The following is an 18,031-nucleotide window of genomic DNA, read 5'->3' on the forward strand; positions in this document are numbered from 1 at the left end:
CTCTGTAGTTATAAGCTTCATCCCTACATTACTATTCTTCGTTTATCAGTTTTCACTTAACTATAGGGGAGTTTTGATTGTAGGACTGGTTGTTGAGACTGATACGACTACTATTGTTGGGATGTCAGATGAACCTGAAGGTCTTGATTTCTTGCTATTGGCAGGAACTATTGTCGAGGCTCAATCATCGCTTCTTCAAACTCAGCTCATCATCCCTTCAGAACCGATGACCATAGTGACCATTGCAACCGTGGGGACCAGTTCAGTTGAACAAATTGTGAGACTAACTAAAGAAGCTGGTGCATCATTGACTGTTACACCTACAATACCCCCACCGGTTCATGAAGCTACGCAGGCGGAACCAAGTACGCGGGGTTCAACTGAGGAAATCTTTGCCGGCATTGGTAAGTTCCACCCTGATGTTTAACTTATAAATATTAGGACTAATATTCCAAAATATTTACTTTTCTTTTCTTTACAGGGCTCTCATCTCAGCTTCATGACTTCGTCAAGGTGCTGCTATCAAATGATGATCCAGATAAAGTCATTCTCTACATGAAAGTTAGTTCTTTCTTCTCATTCATGGATGAGATGATTGACAAGCTTCTCAACAAAGGATTTTCTCTTCATCATTTTAAACCATATCTCGAATGTCAAGTGTCCTTCATGAGAAATCAAGGACATTTTAGATCTGGCAGATGCTATTACTACAGACTTGGACCGTCTTGAGGGTGAGTATCAAAATTTGAAGGAATTCCAAGTTGCATGCTCTCCTTCATACGTGGCTGCTCAGATGGAAGCTAGGTTAGGTTGCAGGTGTGGCACGATGCTTGAGCATCCACTGATTTAAAGATTTGGGAGTAACAAGATCATGTTCGCCAGGTGGAAACAACCCTCACTGATAAATTGACGACCCTTCGTAACCTCGATTCTTCTCTCACATCAGGTGCCGCTAAAATAGAATGACTCAAGCTAGAGCTTAAAGCGGCGGAGGATGCTCAAGCCGTCTTGGAGATGACGAAGGTCCGTGCAGAGCACACTCGAGTAGTGTTGTCCGACCATTTAGAACTTTCCAAAGGGAAGTTGGCTACGATGAAGGCAGAGGCCGTGAAGGTATTGGCTGCTGATGAAGAATCCATGAAGGCCACATTGTGGAGCAAGCTCGAGCAAGCCTATGCGGAGGAATTATCCAAATTAGAATAGCAAGTCTGTAGTCACAAGCTCAATGTAGATTGATTGCTTCTTTCTTGCATCTACAAACTTTATTTTTTTATTAATAGAAGATATTTCCCCTTCTTTGTTATATTTTTATTATGGTTTCTCATTCCGTTTGAATAATCAACCATAATACTTATAGGATTTTTGACAAATCCTCAGCCATCAACGGGTTTGATGTGCCTTTACCGATCACCGTTTGAATAGGGATAGCATGTGAATTATCTAAGCCCGTTTCACATATAACGTTGCGCTAAAATAATGAACTCTCTTAGAATTAGTACTATGATACCGAATACGTAGACTTTGCTATTTTTACGGAAATACACTACCCGACAACACGTATTAGGCGTAGACTTATCCTTGCTTAGGGGTTAGGATAAAATTCCCTATACCTATACCTGTAAGGCATGGACTTCCGGATACGGGTGTATCTTCTCTTTGGAACTTAACGATCCTCATGGGAGCTTGAGGATAGATGATTCTCATGATAGCATGAGAATAGAGGTGTAAAACAACACATGGGAACGCAGGTTGAAGCGTGAAACGAGATGGCGAATCGATAGAATCGAAGCATCCAGTTTTCAGCCCGTGAGTCGACTCATACATGTACATGAATCGACTCATCAGGTTGAGTCAACTCATGCCTGTCATGCGTCGACTTACGAAACCTAGCCGATTTGTCGAAAGTTTTTGACAAGTGACTCACCTCATCATGAGTCGACTCACTTGGCATGAGTCGACTCGCGCATGTTTATGAGTCGACTACTCGATGATTTCCTAGTTCGTTTGGGTTTCTGTTTGCACGAATTCCTGTGGGGTTTGGGCTTGGTTATTTACCACTTTGCCACCCACGATGTTACACCTATAAAAGGGGTTGTTTAGGGTTTCTAATCAAGCAGATGTAATCAAACAGAGATTCTAATCAAGAGATATTAGAGTTCAGAGAGAATTAAGAGTTTGTTCTCGATTCTAGTAAGATTGTGAGAGAGGGATTGTAATTTTTTCATACTCATAATCTAGAGAGGGTATTTTCCTTCGCCACATAAGATTGTGAGAGAGGGATTGTAATTTTTTCATACTCATAATCTAGAGAGGGTATTTTCCTTCGCCACATACTGAATTATTCTTGTGTTTTTTCATACTCATAATCTAGAGAGGGTATTTTCCTTCGCCACATACTGAATTATTCTTGTGTTTCTGTCATTCTCTTCTTAACCCACCTTTGATAATTCCACGATCAAAGGTGCTCGCATGGTGACTCGTATCAAGTTGGTATTAGAGCGATTAGATCCTATGAAGGGGGCATCCTGTGTATGGTCCTAACTCGATCGCAACACAAGAAGCTAGGCAAGATCCTTATTTTATTAGAAGGAGTCCAGAAATTAAGGAAGAAGAAGATGACTGAAGGAGATAGTTCAGCGAGGCTAGATGCATTCGAGAAACAGATGGAGACAATGAGTTTGACTCTCACACAACTCGTCAATATCTTCTAAGAAAAGGACAAAAAGGAGGAATCTTCTTCAAAAGGTAAGAAGAAACTTATGGAGTTCGATGGAGAAGGTGAGGAATCTGATTCTGATAGGGAGGCCAAGATTGTCAAGACTGCTCTACATCAAGGGGGTAAGAATTACTACTAGAACTTAAAAATTGATTTCAAGGTGGTGATTTCTGTTTATGATAGGAGTGTTAATGTGAAGAAGCTCGATGATTGGATCGAGCGTATGGAGATGTATTTCACTCTCTATGGATATTCATCCAAGGAGAAGATTGTGTTCGCGACTTTAAAGCTTTCGGGGCATGCGTTGATGTGGTGGAAATCCTACTGCAAGCAAGAGAAGAAGGCGGTGTCGTGGATCAAGTTTAAGGAGCTACTGAGAAAGCAGTTCTATCTAGTGGGGTTCCTTGGGGAGTGTTGGTACAAGTGATACGGCTTGCACCAAAGATTCAATCAGACCATTCAAGAGTACACGACGGAGTTCCAGCAATAGGCGATGGTTCTAAACATCACGACAGACGAATACTCCATCTTCATGAAGTACATGGCGGGTCTTAACGAATACATCCGAAAGGAGATGAAGCTAATCACGGTCAAGTCTATTACAGAGGCAAGCATGAAAGCTATTGCCATTGAGGGCAAGCAAAAGAAGAGCAACGAGGCAAAAGGAGATGCAAAACAGATGGGAGGTGAGTCTAGTGGTTCCAAACATAAGGAGCAGAAGAAGGGTGATCCAGGGAGAGTAGAACTGATTTGTACTCACTGCGAGAAGATAGAATATATCGCTGATCGATGCTGGGAGAAGTATCCTCATCTGAAGCTAAAAGAATTAAAGTAAAGGGAGGAGAAGAAGGCATACGTGATAGCACAGGGTCCGAAGGAAGTTCCTGGGATGACAGAGCCCAACAGTAGTCTTAATCTTATGGTAGGGAAACATACCACGAAAGAGGAAGAAGACCCCCGAGAGCAGCTCTTTGTACTGAAGTTGTAAGTAAAGACCAGTTTGGTTGATACCATTATTGATCTAGGCAGTGAAAAAATTTTGATATCCGAGGCCTTGGTTCAGAAGCTCGGTCTGAAGACAGTCAAGTATCTGAAACCCTATCCATTGGGGTGGATTCAGAAGGAGATGGGACTAAGTGTAGTTGATTAATGCACTGTCAGATTTGTGCTCCACGAGTTGTATATTGACGAGGTCACGTGTGACGTTATTCCATTGGATGTTTGTCAGGTTATACTGGGCAATCCGTACTTGTGGGATACGCGATCTACGAAAGGCGGGCTCAGAAGTACACATTCACCAAGGATGGTGAAAAGTTCATATTTTGTTTGGCGTCTCTTCCGAGGGAGGCAAACTTGACGATGGTGACGCGAGCGAAGAGGCTAGTGAATGCAAGCAAGAAGTTCGTCTCGCTGTGTATTAGACTTCATGACAAGCCATCGAAAAGGAGTTGCATGTTGGAGAGGAAGACAAATACGATGAGGTGAGAAATGAAGGAGTCGTTTCTAGTTATACATCGATATCAGGTTTCTAGCAAAGCCAGGTGGTATAGAAAGGATGGAGGAGCTCGTGAGTTTCCTCAGCTAAAGTTCTAACTTGAATGTGACTTCAAGTTCCAAAAAGGGGGACCCATGATATGGGTGTATCTTCTCTTCAGAACTTAGCGATCCTCATGGGAGCTTGAGGATAGATGATTCTTATGATAGCATCAGAATAGAGGTGTAAAACAACACAGGAGAACGCAGGTTAAAGCGTGAAATGAGATGACGAATCAAAGAATCGAAGCATCCAGTTTTTAGCCCATGAGTCGACTCATACATGTACATGAGTCGACTCATCAGGTTGAGTCGACTCATGCCTGTCATGAGTCGACTCACGAAACCCAGCCGTTTTGTTGAAAGTTTCTAATGAATCGACTCACCTCATCATGAGTCGACTCACTTGGCATGAGTCGACTCATGCATGTTTATGGGTCGACTCATCGATGGTTTCCTAATTTGTTTGGGTTTCTGTTTGCACGAATTCCTGTGGGGTTTGAGCTTGGTTATTTACCACTTTGCCACCCACAATGTTACACCTATAAAAGAGGTTGTTTAGGGTTTCTAATCAAGCAGATGTAATCAAAGAGAGATTCTAATCAAGAGAGATTAGGGTTTAGAGATAATTAAGAGTTTGTTCTCGATTCTAGTGAGATTGTGAGAGAGGGATTGTAATCTTTTTATACTCATAATCTAGAGAGGGTATTTTTCTTCGCCATATACTGAATTATTCTTATGTTTATGTCATCCTCTTCTCAACCCACCTTTGATAATTTCGCGATCAAAGATGCTCGTACGGTGACTTGTTTTCGAAGAAGATTCCTCCTTTTTGTCCTTTTCTTAGAAGATATTGACGAGCTTTGTGAGAGTCGAACTCATTGTCTCCATCTATTTCTCCAATGCATCTAGCCTCGCTGAACTATCTCCTCCAGTCATCTTCTTATTCCTTAATTTCTGGACTCCTTCTAATAAAATAAGGATCTCACCTAGCTTCTTATATTGCGATCGAGTTAGGACCATACATAGGATGCCCCCTTCACAGGATCTGATAGCTCTGATACCAACTTGATACGAGTCGCCGTGCGAGTACCTTTGATCGCAGAATTATCAAAGGTGGGTTGAGAAGAGGATGACAGAAACACAAGAATAATTCAGTATGTGGTGAAGAAAAATACCCTCTTTAGATTATGAGTATGAAAAGATTATAATCCCTCTCTCACAATCTCACTAGAATCAAGAACAATCTCTTCATTCTCTCTAAACCCTAATTTCTCTTGATTAGAATCTCTCTTTGATTACATCTGCTTGATTAGAAATCCTAAACAACCCCTTTTATAGGTGTAACATCGTGGGTGGCAAAGTAGTAAATAACCAAACCCAAACCCCATAGGAATTCATGCAAACAGAAACCCAAATGAACCAGGAAACCGTCGATGAGTTGACTCATAAACATGCGTGAGTCGACTCATGCCAAGTGAGTCGACTCATGATGAGGTGACTCGACTCGTCAGTAACTTTCGACAAAACAGCTGGGTTTCATGAGTCAACTCATGACAGGCATGAGTCGACTCAACCAGATGAGTTGACTCATATACATGTATGAGTCAACTCACGGGTTGAAAACTGGATGCTTTGATTCTTCGATTCGTATCTCATTTCACGCTTCAACCTGTGTTCCCCTGTGTTGTTTTACACCTCTATTCTCATGTTATCATGAGAATCATCTATCCTCAAGCTCCCATGAGGATCGCTAAGTTCTGAAGAGAAGATACACCCGTATCACTTTGGCATTATTAATAATGACCTGCCACGATATCGAATACATGAGATTTATCCTTTTTTGTGGTGAAGACTAACCAACAACGCATGTTAGGCACTGACTTATCCCTACTTAGGATTCAGGATAAAATTCCTCGTGCGTGTAAGACACAGATTTCAACTTTATTAATAACGACCTGCCACGATGTCAAATACGTGAGCTTTTGTCTTTTTTGCGATAAAAGACTAACCGACAACGCGTGTTTGGCACTGACTTATCCCTACTTAGGATTTAAGATAAAGTTACCCATGCGTGTAAGACACGAATTTTGGCGTTATTAATAACGACCTACCACGATGTTGAATATATGAGCTTTTGTCCTTTTTACGGCAAAAAGACTAACCGACAATACGTGTTAGGCACTGACTTATCCCTACTTGGGATTCGGAATAAAATTCTCCATGCGTATAAAGCAAGGAATTCAGTATTAGAAAGTAGTATCTTCTCTTGGGGTAAAGATGAACTCGATGCTAGAGAGGAAAAATTTTATATTCTATCTCTAGGTCTTCTCTTGGGGTAAAGACAAACCCGATGCTGGAGAGGAAGAATTTTATGTTCTATCTCCTACCGTAAAAGAAACTCAAAGTGGGATATCTACTTAGAGAATACAGAAAGGTGAAATTATGAGTGAGATCTCCACTCCGAGAATCGAAAAGATCTAGATAACCCTAACTTTTATAGGATTGGTTACCCGATTAGAAGATGACTTTCTCATTTATCGAGACTAAATTTCAAATTTAGTCCTAACCGTAGGAAGGTTCGACCAAGTGGGGGTTCGACATGACCCTAACTTTTATAGGTTTGATCTTTCAATTTGGGTGGAGGCCTCTCGTTTATCCAAAGGGAATTCCGATTTGAAAGTGGACCTCTCGTTCAATGAAGGAATCGAGAGGGGATTTTGGCTTTGGTCCTAACTATAAGAAGGTTTGACCAAGAAACAGTGGGAGTAAAGATACAAATAATACAGGGAATGTTAACTCATACAAATCACTCAATGGGGGTTTACGGTGTCAAGTGACAAGGACTTAACACAATGAGGTGGTGTTGTGTAAAACCTCAATGGTGGAAGTGTTAAAGGCTTGGAGACAATGGGAGTTCGGGTTGATTTAACCACGAAGAATTTTGGTGGACTCATCGTCAGTTGATTTGATTGGTGGGGGATTTTATGGTGGAGGGCTGTGAATCATCAAGCATTCCACAATTAAACTGTAGGAGTTTCGTGAGGAAAGACTAACCCAATGAAGTCTTAATGAAAACAATGCTTGGAAAGTCACAGTGGGAATTGATCCTGGTGTTTGCTACTAACCATGAATCGAGTGAAAAAATTGTTCCTAAGGAAGTTTAAGCCAATGGGACATGCTTCATCCTTGAAGGATTTCAGAATTTTGTGAGGGAAGAATAACTTGATGAAGCCATTGAATCTCATCTCAACGAAAAAGTGTTCTGAAAGACACAGTGAGAGGGTTTTAATCATCTTGGATATGATTAAAAAGCTATAGTGGGAGGCTTATAATCATTTTTATCATGATTAAGAGTGGATTATTTAGATGGTTGATTTTTATCTAGAATAATCGGCTCATTCCGGGTTATGCTTAAGAACACCAAGCATAGCATTTTCCAGGAACTTCCTGTCAAATGGGTTATCCCAAACGTACTAGGGATAGTACTTCTTCAAGAACTTCTCACTTATTAGCATCATGATTTTATCACCGTCTCGGGTGACCAGGCGATATGCACCGTTTGAATAAACCGTCTCTACTACGAACGGTCCTTTCCATTTAGGTTGGAACTTGCCTTTCTTTTTGAGTTGAGAATCATCGCTCGCCGAATGGCAAGAACCAAGTCTCCTTCCTTGAAGCTCCATTGTCAGACTTTTTTGTCAAAGGCCCGAGAAATTCTAGTTTGGTAGAACTCAATTTGTTGTTGAGCTTCCAAGCATTTTTCATCTAACATCTCGAGTTCTTCAAGATGTTTCTGATGTTGTTCCTCCATCGTCATCCCCGTTACTAGTGCAATACGAAGGGATGGAATTTGAATCTCTAACGGGAGGACGGCTTCACATCCATACACCAGAGAATAAGGGGTTACCCTAGTAGGCGTGTGGACTGTAGTGCGATAAGCCTAGAGAGCTTCACCGAGTTTGTCGTCCCAGTCTCTTTTGTTGGTCCTCACGAGTTTTGATAAAATCTTTATGATTATCTTGTTGAATACCTCAGCTAATCCGTTTGTAGTAGGATTGTATGTCGTCGATGAGACATCCTCAATTCTGAGCTTCCCGCAAAATTTGATGAAGGCGCTGCTTACAAACTGAGGGCCGTTGTCATGCACGATTCGTCTTGGAACACCATATCAGTAAATAATATGGTGTCTAATGAATGCGATGATGTTACTTGTCTTTACTTCCTTGACTAGAACTGCTTCGGCCTATTTCGAGAAGTAGTTAGTGAATGCCAGAATAAAATGGTTACCTTTATCCAATGGTGGGAAAATAGGACCAACGATATTCATGCCCCCATGTCTCAAATGGCCATGAAGTAGCCAAAGGGTGAAGGTTCTCTGGTGGTTGGTGCATGTAATTTACATAAATTTGACATGCCATACACCGTCGGGCATAATCAACTGCGTCCTTGACCATGGTTGGCTAATAATACCCTATTCTTCTGAGTCGATCATAGAGTTTGGAGCCAGGTTGGTGTGCCCCCATAGATTTCATCATACACTTCCCTAAGAGCTTCTTCTGCTTTCATGGTTGAAAGGTATCGGAGTAGCAGACCGTCATATGCGCAACAATACAGCATCTGGGTCGTTATGTTGTAATAGAATCTCGGTGCTCTTCGCCGAACCGAATCTCTCTCCCTTTTATGTCTTTTGGTAAAACACCATGCAAAACATAATTAATAATGGAGAAACGCCAGTCTTGAGGCTCGAGCTCAATTCTAGCTGAGTACACCTCTTTGATGTCCAAGACGCAATCCGGTATAAAAAGTTAGCGAGTTCTTACTGTGACTAGTTGTTCTGTCTCGGGAGGCTATGCCAGAGATACTACTAATACCACTAGTGTATCTGTATATGTGTTCTGGCGACATGGAATATACTCGATAAAGAACCCTTCAAATGAGTCTGCCATCTCGATGACCGCCTGGTGGTACGGGATCAGGTCTTGGTTTCAGACCTCTTACTCTCCACGAATTTGGTTGACTATCAATTAAGAATCACTGAAAGCTTCGAGATACTCGACCCCCAGCACTTTGGCAAAACTAAGTCCAATGAGCAGTGCGTTATATTCAACCATATTATTGGAGCATTTCCTAATTAATGAGTAAGCTCGGGTATCACATGCTTCTCTGGGGAAACTAGAACAACTCCTACTCCTAAAGAGATTTTAGAGTTACCAGGAGTACTCGCCACATTGGTCACTCAGGAAGCACCGTTGAAGTATAATTTTCACACCTGTTGATGCAAGGTAGTGTTTACTTCGTGGGTTTCATCCGGCAAATCTTCATATAATTCAGTTGTATCATTCGGAGGGTTAGCCGCTATAAAATCATAATTTGCTTGTCCTTTGACCGACTTTTGTTGCTTAAAGTGCAGGTCATATTGAGACAAAAGCAGGGCCCATCTTGCTAATCACCAGTTCATGGAGGCTAGCTACGTCATGAATACTCGGACTGGGTTAATGTTGGAAATGACGTAGATCGTCTGTCCAATGAGGTAGTTCTGTATCTTTTGGATGACGAATACCAAAGCGAGGCATTCCTTCTCGATTATTGAATACCGAGATTCGACACCTACCAAAGTTTGACTTAGGTAATAGACAACCTATTCGTGACCATCGTCATCATCTTGTGTGAGTAAAGCACTTAACGAGTGGTTCATCGTCTTGACGTAAATCAAGAATGGTTTACCCAACTTCGGTGCAACAATAATAGGATGATTCACCAGATATGTTTTGATATACTCAAAGGCCTTCTGACAAGCCTCATCCTAGATAAAAGACACACCCTTCTTTGTGAGCTTGGAAAATGGTTGGCATTTCCCAGATAGGTTCGAGATGAACCGACAGATATAAGCCAATCGCCCTTGTAATCCTCTGAGTTCTTTGAGGTTTCTTAAGGATTGTAATTCATGTATCACCTTCACTTTGTCAGGATCAATATGAATACCCTTTGTGGTGATGGCGTATCCAAGGAATTTGTCGCTGGACATTCCTAGGAAAGACTTAGTAGGATTCATCTTCAGTTGATGACTCCACATGAGATCGAACATTGTCCTCAAGTCTTTAATGTGATCGTCTTTACTATGACTTTTCACAACCAGGTCATCAACATAACATTCAACGGTCTTCCGGAGGTGTTCTTAGAAAATCTTCGCCATTGTTGATAGGTGGCTTCCGCATTCTTCAATCCGAAAGGCATGACTGTGTAGCAGAAGACACCGAGAGGTGTGTTTGTGGAAAAAATTTGTAGTAAAAAGACAGTGAAAGAAAATTGACTTGTATTCTCTCAAAATCGATTACAATTTGGATTTCCTGATTACAAAAGAGAGGAGAATGAATTTGATTCTCCCCTTTGTTTAAAACTGGGTTCTTTACGGTGGCGATGGAGTGCCTCCCTCGAATGCTCACGTCGAGTTTTCTCTCCGTTGACGATCTGACGTTTTGCTTCACTGGAACGATGTCTTCTCCTCACGGTTTGAAGCTAAGGAGAACTTGCAAAGCAAGTTTTAGAACTCCGAATGAGTTTAGAAGAACTCTGCGAAAGAGTTGATTTGAACCGAAAGTCGGTTAATAAGCCAAGGCTAGAAGAAAGCTCTGTTGTCGAAGTTGAAGATGATCTTCGTTGGAGGATTATGTCGATCTCCTCAAAAGCTCGCCCCAAGGATCTCTCCTGTTGCTGCCAAACCGAAGGGTCAATCCGAGCTAAGAAGTTCTAACCCAGACCGTACCCCTGAACTGAATTGATTTTCAGTTATTTATAGAGGATTAAGGGGTGTAACTACCCCTTAACTCGCTCCTAAGTGGGGTGTAACCGCCCAAAAATCGTGGAAAACAGTTCTGAAACTGTTCAAGGGTTTAAAGGGTGTAATCCCCCCTAAAATCTCTCCAAAAATCGTGGAAAACAGTTCTGAAACTGTTCAAGGGTTTAAAGGGTGTAATCCCCCCTAAAATCTCTCCATAATGGGGTGTAACCGTTAAAGGGTGTAATCCCCCCTAAAATCTCTCCATAATGGGGTGTAACCGACCCCATTAAGTGGAGATACGATTTTAAAACCATTCAGGTTCTGTTTGAACCACTCAAACACAAAAAACACAGATCTAACCCCAGCGTTTTGATGTTGCAATGCGGGTTTGACCCCAGCATTTTGATGCTGCAACGCGGGTCTGACCCCAAGATTTTGATGCTGCAACACGGGTCCAACCCTAACGTTTTGATGCTGCAACGCGGGTCCGACTCCAGCGTTTCAATATTGACACACGGGGAGGACCTCCGTGTTTTGGTGTTGCAACGCAGGTTCGACCCCTACGTTTTGTTGTTGACACACGGGGAGGACCTCCGTGTTTTGTTGTTGACACACGGGGAGGACCTCCGTGTTTTGTTCCGGGAGTTTGGAACGCGGCCACGAGCTATACGTTTTGAATCTGGGACGCATAGGTGAGCTCCGCGTATGAATTTGAAGAGACCGTCGATTTGTAGTCTCTTTTGCTAGAGCGTTGCAAAGATCACCATCTTATAATCTTCATCTTGGTTCCTTGAAAATATGAAAATTTTCAAATTGTAACCTTCCGAAAGTCGTCAGATTATAACCTCCATCATCGGTGTTTGATGGGGGATCAGCTATCTATTGTGATTTTTAGACAGCCTACAGAACCTTCTCCAAAGTTTTTGAAAGTTCGCGGTTGACTGGGACGAATTTTCAAAATACTTTGGATCTCAACTCTGATCTTGGAGCTGTTGATTCCTTGTCGTAAAGGAGTCGTTCTCTACACTCGCTTTGAATGCATCTTGGTTGACGAGATTTGCCATGCAGGACCTGTGTGAAGGTATGCATCACAATCCTACTTCTGGAATGCGGAGGATGAACCGTGCATTTTGAACTTGAGACGCGGGTCTCACCCTTGCATGTTGAATTTGGGACACGGGTATGACCTCGGCGGTTGGTTTTTGCCTCGCGGGTCTGACCTCAGCGTTTTGACTTAAGACATGGAAGTGGCTTCCATGCATTTTTGACTAAGTCTTTGAGACTTGTCTTTAGCTCATCTGTTTTAAGTCTCGGCTCACATCCATTAAGCTAATGGACCTACGAACATGCATAGGATTTTTGGCGAACCCTCAGCCATCAACGGATTTGATAAGCCTTTACCGACTACCGTTTGAGTCGGGCTAGCATGTGAATTATTTGAATCTGTTTCACATGTAACATTGTTCTAAGAGAATGAACCCTCTTAGACTTGATGCTATGATTTTGAATACATAGACTTTGTCATTTTCACGGAAAAAGACTAACCGGCAACGCGTGTTAGGCGTAGGCTTATCTCTAATTAGGAATCGAGATAAAGTCCCCCATGCATGTGATGCATGGATTTTGATGTCTTTTTCATGGCAAAAGACTAACCGGTAACGCGTGTTAGGCATTGACTTATCCCTACTCAGGATTTAGGATAAAATTCCCCATACATACGAGGTATGGATTCAGAGATTATTAATTTAATGATAATCACTGGCTATGATATTAAATACGTAGACTTTGTCATTATTTCTTCCTATGTTACTTGAAACACTGAAAGAAAATTGGAAGCGCCAAAGGTGTAATATTAACTGTTGGCCTTCTTGTTTTGATGATGATTTACAAACAATTTACTACTAATGTTGTTTGTCTAGTATTTGTGTTTTCCTATGTATTATAGACAAACAACGTTGTTGGAGGATGGATAGAATTGAGCCTACACGATCATATCAAGAGGAGGTTGGCGGAATTGTGGAGTGAATCCTTGCTATTCAAAGTTAAAGATCAAGTTCAAGCTTCATCCGCGAGATTACCAAGTCAAGCTTATTGAAGACCAATCAAGCTTGGGTAAATTAGTTTTAGGTTTTATATTATGTGTGTTAGTACTTTAAGCTCAATCATATACACACATACACGCTTTGGTGTGTGTGTGTGTGTGTTTGGTTTTATAGTTTTCGAGTTTATATATGAAACAAATGCATAGAATTGGAAAATACTATTTTGTTTCATGTTTATATGCCTATATATGATTTCACCTTTAACAAGCTTATATTTAATGAAATCATATTTAGTGTTTTTGAATATATTGCATAGAATATGCAATTTTATGAAAATATTGTATTTCTAGGTTATAAACTTCATAACAACATGTTATATCTTTTATCAAGTCTATACAATCATTTCATAATGTTTCAAAAACATATTTTATTAAGTCTACATAATCATTGTGCAAAGTTTCAAAACATGGTTTAGCCTAAATGTCAAAATTCACATGTTTACATTTTCATGTTTTGGCTTATTTTGTAAAATGATGATATTTTTCATTTGGGAGATCTTTTCTGAAAACCAGTTACTGTAGCATGTTTATTATCATGTCTACAATCATTCCCCAAAGTTTTACATTTTTTAGAATTTATTTGATATTTTTAAACAGCGTTTTAAAATCAGCAAATCAGTTTCCTGCATATCAGTTTTCGGTCGACCGATCCGGTCGACCGCTCAAGTTCTTTTTGATCACTGGGCGACAGAGAGTCTGTCGGTCGAACGGTCCGGTCGACCGATAAAATTTCCGGTCGACCGATAAAATTTTCGGTAGACCGATAAAATTTTCGGTCGACCGACGAGAGCTTTTTCAGCTTCCAACGGCTAGTTTTCTTACCGTTGCTTGGGGCTGTTTTTGTTTTTGTTATGGGCTTTTGGCTCGATGTCTTGGGTTTTATAAATTACCTCATTGCATTTACCTCTCCCTCAAAAAACAAGAGATGGTTTAAAAGATTTTAGAACAAGCGGCTTTAAACTTGCTTTAGTGTTTGTTTAAGTTTGTTTAAGAAGAGCTTTTAAGCATTGAGTGTTTCGTTTGTGATTCAATTCTACAAGAGCTTGCAGGAGATCATCTATTGGTGTTTGGCATTCAACTATGTCTCCCATCGCAACTCTTAATATATTCGAGAAGTTTTTGCTAAAACTCTCATTTCGTAGCCTATTTATAATATTTTCATTATCATTGTTATTTAGCTAGAACTACATTGAGTTGTGTTTTGATTTTATATGCCTTTGTTCACGACACAACCTTTTGAAGCCTTATTGTATTTACATTCATAGTTATATTTGGGGTTGTGAGTTTTGTGACTAAGGAGTTGTGCCTTAATGAGTTCTCACCTTGTTTTGATGAACAAATCATTTGCTTATATTTGTGCTTATTTTGCAGAATCACTTTGTAAATACACTTGTACACGCGCTGAGTGCATGCTGTGTGGGTGAATAAGATGAATGTGAGGAGAGTAACGGGGATCGATCCCAAGAGGCAGTGGAGTCGGTTGACGGTGCCTAGAAGAGAGGGTTGTAACGAGCACTTGCAGGGAGAGCACGGCTAGGATCAACCACTTAGTGGCCGTGTCTAGAGTTGCTGATTGCATAGTCGCTAAAACGTAGTTTGTGTGAGAAGTTTTCTGGTTAACTTGTAAACCGAGGTGCTGTAGAAGAAGTTCCGCTCTTCCAAACCGGATTGTGTTAGTGTATTTCTCGCCGGGAGTTGGGGGAGCGGAGACGTTAGCGACGGAAGTGCCGAACTCCGGTGATCATTATGCTTTTGATGTGCTTGTGGCGTTCATTCATATTTATGTTCATGATTTATATCGCCATTGTGCTTGCTGCATATCGTATATCATCCACTAATCTTGTTTAGCATTGTTTCACTCTTGGTGTTGTTTATCTATCCTTGTGATATATTTTCTATCATATAGGATATATCTCATTGTTCATATATGCTTATACCTAGCTCATATATTTTGTCGTATTTCATACTTGCTAGCGATTAACTTGGATAATTAATTTTTAATTGTATTTAGATCGGATTTGATTAGCATAGACCCTAATCATCCCCCCTCTAGTCTAACATTAGTATCAGAGCTGGTTGCTCTTTGATTTAATGACTAACCACCTTGCACGGTAAAGATCCAAGTTATCTATTTGTGCTAATTCTAGTTGATGATTACTTTTGTCTTGCTTGCATATTTTCACATATATATCATGATATGAATATATTCTCGTTTAGGCGTATAAATCAAATATTTGCTCGCTAAATTCACAATTTTTCCTATGCACATTTGGGCTTAGATTTAAACTACTTTGTGAATCGTAGAAATATCGACTTATGGAGTAATTGATTGTGCTTATATTGCTGCCCACTTTGGAGATATCCAAGCTGAGTAATCATGATAAGAAAATGTTTTCAGATGAAACAAGCGTTTGTTATGAATGTTTGATTAATGCTTTTGGGACGTCATCCATTTCTAACAAATTCTCGCTTCCATTTTTGATAGTGCTTTACAAACTTTGGAAATTATTGAAGCACATCATGGTAACTTGGAGGAGATCCAAAGGATTCCGGCGGACTCTTCCTCAAGTAATATTGGAGCTTCATCATGCACACGGCCACTAGGCGATAGCCCTAGTGTGGTAAGCGATTCGGAATCCGATAGTGATATATCCATCAATGAACTCGCTTGTGCATATGATAGATTATCTCATGCCTATACTAAATTGCAAAATAATTTTATTGATCTTAAGAGCAAGCATATTAGTTTAAAATCCGATCATGAATCGCTAGCTTCCAAACTTGATATTGTTGTTAAAGAGAATGCTATTTTAAAAGAAAACAATGAGTTATTAAGTTTGAAAAATAATAACATGTCTTCATCTATTACTAGCTTAACTCATGCTAAAAATGATGCCGAGTTATTAAGTTTGAAAAATAATAACATGTCTTCATCTATTACTAGCTTAACTCATGCTAAAAATGATGCCATGATAGAAGTAGAAACTATTAGGGATAAGTTTAATTCATTTAAATATGATCATGTTTCATCTACTTCTATTTCCAATGCTTATATGCCTAAAAATGAGTTGGATCATGTTAAAGAACGCATATCATCTTTAGATTCAACCCTTAAAACATGCATTGTAGATAATAAGAAACTTATGGACTTGGGTGCAAAGTCTCGTACTACAACTTCTAAACCCGTACACTTTGCACACATGTATAGCAAAACTTATAAGTGTTCTATTTGCGGTCGTAAAGGCCATTTAGCTAAGTTTTGCTATGATGCACATAAATCCTCCAAGACTAACGTTTCTTGTGCATCTCATAAGGTTTCTTCATCACATACACATGCACATATTCATCATGTTCATCATAAGCATGCTCATGTGTTTAAATGTGATTTATTTGGTCGATTTGGTCATTTGGCCAAATTTTGTTTTGATGTAAAGAAAGTTTTACATTTGCAAAATAATTTTAAAAGATCATCCATGTTTGCAAATGTTTCTAATGTTTCCCGTGCACAACCATTTGGTCAACGCAAATTATTTCAACCTTTTCATTGCACAGATTGCAATCGTAAATGTCATTTATATAATTTTTGTTTTGACCACTTTCGTGCACCACATGCGCCCAAACGGGTTCATAACCCTAGAGCTTTGAGCTTGAATGATAGTGGTCATGTCCCTAAATCTTTTGGTACCAAGAATACTTGGGTACAAAAACAAATTTGATTTTAAACCAAGAATTTTAGTGTTTTTTAATTTGTTGGCCTTCTTGTTTTGATGATGTTTAACAAACAATTTACCACTAATGTTGTTTGTCTAGTATTTGTATTTTCGTATTTATTGTAGACAAACAACGTTGTTGGAGTATGAGGTTGGCGGAATGTCGGATTGAAGCCTATACAACAATTCAAGTTAAAGATCAAGTTCAAGCTTCATCCGCAACGTGTACCAAGTCAAGCTTAATTGAAGATCAAGATTGCTTGGGTAATGTAGTTTAGGATTTATATTATGTGTGTTAAGTACTCTAAGCTCAATTATCTATACACACACATTTTATTGGTTTCCTTGTATATATATGTAGTCACATATATATACAACACAAGTTTTAGTTTTCATGTTTATAAATATGAAATTACATGTTTCATATTTATTATTGTATAAGTTTTGGTTTCTATGCATATATATAGTTATATATATACATACATATGTTTTGAGTTTTTATGGTTATATATATGAAATTCTATATTTCATATTTTCTATTGTGTTTTTGAAAACATTGCATAGAATAATTGTATTTGTGAAAATATTGTATTCTTAGTTTATAGACTTCAATATCAGTTTATACATGTTTTACTAAGTCTATAAAAACATTTTACAAAGTTTCAAAAGTTGGTTAATGTCAAAACATCAAAATTCAAGTATCTCATATTTTCATGTTTTGGACTAGTTTGTAAAATGATGATATTTTTCATTTGGGAAGTCCTTTTTGAAAACCAGTCATTGTAGCATGTTTATTATCATGTCTACAATCATTCCCCAAAGTTTTACATTTTTTGGAATTTATTTGATATTTTTAAACAGGGTTTTAAAATCAGCTCTAAAACCGATTTTTTCTGGAATGTCAGTTTTCGGTCGACCGGTACGGTCGACCGGTCAATTGACCATTCGTCAGTATTTTTCCAGAGAGCCGTCGGTCGACCGGTCCGGTCGACCGAGAGCTCAAATCGGTCGACCGACAGAAATTCCGGTCGACCGACAGAATCGATCGGTCGACCGACAAAGATTTTCGGTCGACTGGTGTTCAGGTCGAAAACAAAAGAAAGGGAGGCAGACTTCTTCGGTCGACCGGTGCGGTCGACCGATGGAGCTCTCGGTCGACCGGACCGGTCGACCGACAGACTCTCTGTCGC

The sequence above is a fragment of the Asparagus officinalis genome, chromosome 5 (genome assembly GCF_001876935.1).
Source record: "Asparagus officinalis chromosome 5, Aspof.V1, whole genome shotgun sequence".
Taxonomy (NCBI): Eukaryota; Viridiplantae; Streptophyta; class Magnoliopsida; order Asparagales; family Asparagaceae; genus Asparagus; species Asparagus officinalis.